Below are 2,791 nucleotides of genomic sequence, written 5' to 3' on the forward strand. Positions count from 1 at the left end.
AATGGAAAAGATTGAGTGCTTGGCAGAGTTTACATTCAACAATTCATTTAAGTTATATTTGGGGGTAAAGGTTTCTGTGTTCTTGAGTACTCTTTGCATCTTTATCCCAATCTAGGCCAGAAATCCTCAAAGGGGATGAAATGCATTGGCATGGGAATCAAATTTATTCTCAGCCAAAGAACATCTACTTGTGTTGCCAAGGTTACAGTCTACAGCAGCAGATGAAAGGAGGAAAGCCTGCTTTTGGGCATGCACAGTATTTCCTTTCATTTCTTGTTAAGTTATGACTCATTAATAATGCTCTTTGGGTGGATGCTTTGGCTCAGTATATGTGAATGGAGTTCTCCATGCTGTTGGAAGAGCTCTTGTGTGCCTCAGAGGCCTCGGTGAGTCAGGGCTCCAGCCCCACAGGTGAGTTCTGGCTGCTTCAGGAAACTGAGGGCCCTCTAGGCCCCACGTGGCCTCTTCACAGTCTCCTGCACAGGAGCTATGGTGGTGAGGGCTGAATCACATCTTTCTTTAAATGCAATAAGCTGTAGAAGGCTGTGGGAGGGCTCTGGGAGATACACTGTGGGCATGGGATTAATTTAATCAGAATGGTTTCTATGCTAGTATTTGCAATCAGTTCACTGAGAAAAAATTTTAGATGAGATGAAAGGGGGTGAGGAACAGAGAGAGAAAAGAAATTTTTTTTTTATTAATGCAGAGCATGCAGGGGTGCAAGCAGATTGTAATGGTGGGGATAAGGCTGTCAGAGGAGGCTGGCACAGAGCATCTTGAGAGATATGCTTGCTTAAGGTCCTCAGCAACCACCTCCTCCTGCCAGGAGAAGAACTCTGTCTTTCAAAAAGTGAATGTGGAATGGAGAGGAGTCCCAGAAAGTCTGCCATATTTACCTTTAGCAACAGATAAAAGGTCTAAGCTGCAGAATGTCACCCCTCCCTGCTCTACATTCCAGGCTTGGAGAGGACCATGCAGGGCACTGGACAGCGGAAGTTCTCCCTGCCCACTGCACTCTCCCCCCCTCTAAGCTTTGCCTGCGAGGAACTGGCTCTGTCCCAGCCTCACCTCCTGTGCTCTGCAGAGACCTGGGCACAGCACCCTAGATGTGCTCAGGGCCACACAGCCTAAAACCCCAAACCTCGGCCAGGCCTAGAGGCCACATCTCTGTGTCACCATTTCTTCGTTGTTTTTAACTTATGCTTTTGACAGGAGAATCAAAGAATCCTGCTTTTGAGCCATGATGACAAAATGAGCTAATATTTTGGGTAAGTTTTGGAGTTAATGTTTTAAAAGTGCTCTTACTATTTTTCACGAGATCGAGCAGATGTGTGGTTATTATCTGCAATGTGAAGATTCATCTGGAAAATGTGAGATTCTTTTCTTTGCGACTGGGGAGAGAATTTCTCTTGTTTCCTCAGAAGCATGCGATCTAGGGTGAACCAATATATTTATAAGAATCTGTTCTGTTCAGTCCCTTTGGTAGATAATAGCAGGAGGACAAGAGGGTAGAGCCAGCATCTATACTCCCAAACAATAGGAATGTCTGGCTCTGCCTAGATCATCTTTAGGGTCTTGGCTTCGGTACTGTCAAAATCTCTATTATACTTAGTATTCAACTCAAAATAAAAGAAACTCCATGCAACAGTAGCTGAAATAGTTTTGATTCTCTCATATGATAATAAATCTGCAGGTAGGTTGCTGCTAACCTCAATCCATTGTCATGGCTTTGGTTTTTCTCTTGAAGTCACAGAATGCCCTGTGTGCTGTCTTCCTGCCCACCCAGCACTAGTCCAGTGCACCTGAGGACATGTTCATTCTGCAGCACAAAGCTGCACCGGGCACAGCCACCTGGATGCAGACACAGTGGAGATGCGGTTACCTTCACCTTCACAGGGGCTTCCCAGGACTGAGGCAGAGAATGTGGGAAGAATGAGTTCATGCAAGTGTCACACGAAAAGTACACTTGGTAAGAGTGGAGGGTGCTGAGCACAGTGTGGCCATGTCTGACAGGCAGGGTCGGGGAAGGCCCTGCAGGAGGTGAACTGAGCAGCAGCCCTCTGATGTAAGGCCATATGGGCTAAGCTTGCTGCTTTGGGGGTTCACCACCTGCAATTCTGTGCTCATGACTTCTAAGTTTCTGTTTCCTTCCAGGTCCACCTAAGGTGTGAGTTTTACTTCCATGATGCTGTCTCCTGGAAACAATGGCTTTCAATGGAACACATTTCTTCGTTCATAATAAACTATGATATAATTCTCTCTAGAAAAATTTTTTATTAATATATAATTTATACAGAAGGAAGTTAGCCTTTCTGATGCACAGTTTTGTAGTTTTTATATGTGTAAGCATCACTACAATCAACCATAGAACAGTTCATCATCCAAGATGAATGCCTTGTGCTGTTTTGTGGCCAGCCTCTCTCCCCATCCCAGCACATGGCAGCCACTGATGTGATTTCTGTTGTCAGAATTTTACCTTTTCAAGAACATCATATAGATAAGGAAAAAATGGCAGAGAGGTGAGTGCCAGTGCCAGCAGCATAGGTTCCCCAAGACAAATTGTCCAGAGCCTAGAGATCAACATCCCAGAGAGGAAACAACATGACTGCAGGACACAGGGGAACCACAAGGGAACTCACTGATTTGTCCCCTATCCCTCTTAAAGCCCTCCCCACCCAGACACAAGGTAAAATTGCTCTACTAAATAAAAACTCACTCATTACAAGTTCCTGATTTATGTTGGATTTTGTTATATAACAGTAGAGCTTGCTTGTATGGTTAAAGGTACCAA

At 44.8% G+C, this 2,791-nt stretch overlaps 1 long non-coding RNA gene across 1 annotated transcript; it reads left to right on the forward strand.

Moving 5' to 3' along the window:
• The first annotated feature begins 295 nt into the window (after nucleotides 1–295).
• On the forward strand, nucleotides 296–2,256 carry LOC110347508 (uncharacterized). Its single transcript, XR_002392189.2, has 4 exons — nucleotides 296–411; nucleotides 1,213–1,268; nucleotides 1,748–1,969; nucleotides 2,155–2,256. It is a non-coding gene; the product is annotated as an uncharacterized LOC110347508 (long non-coding RNA).
• Nucleotides 2,257–2,791: the final 535 nt, after the last annotated feature.

The sequence above is a fragment of the Heterocephalus glaber genome, unplaced genomic scaffold, assembly GCF_053883595.1.
Source record: "Heterocephalus glaber isolate CG9 unplaced genomic scaffold, H.glaber_assembly_v1.0 deba00001111, whole genome shotgun sequence".
In the NCBI taxonomy this organism is placed as follows: Eukaryota; Metazoa; Chordata; class Mammalia; order Rodentia; family Bathyergidae; genus Heterocephalus; species Heterocephalus glaber.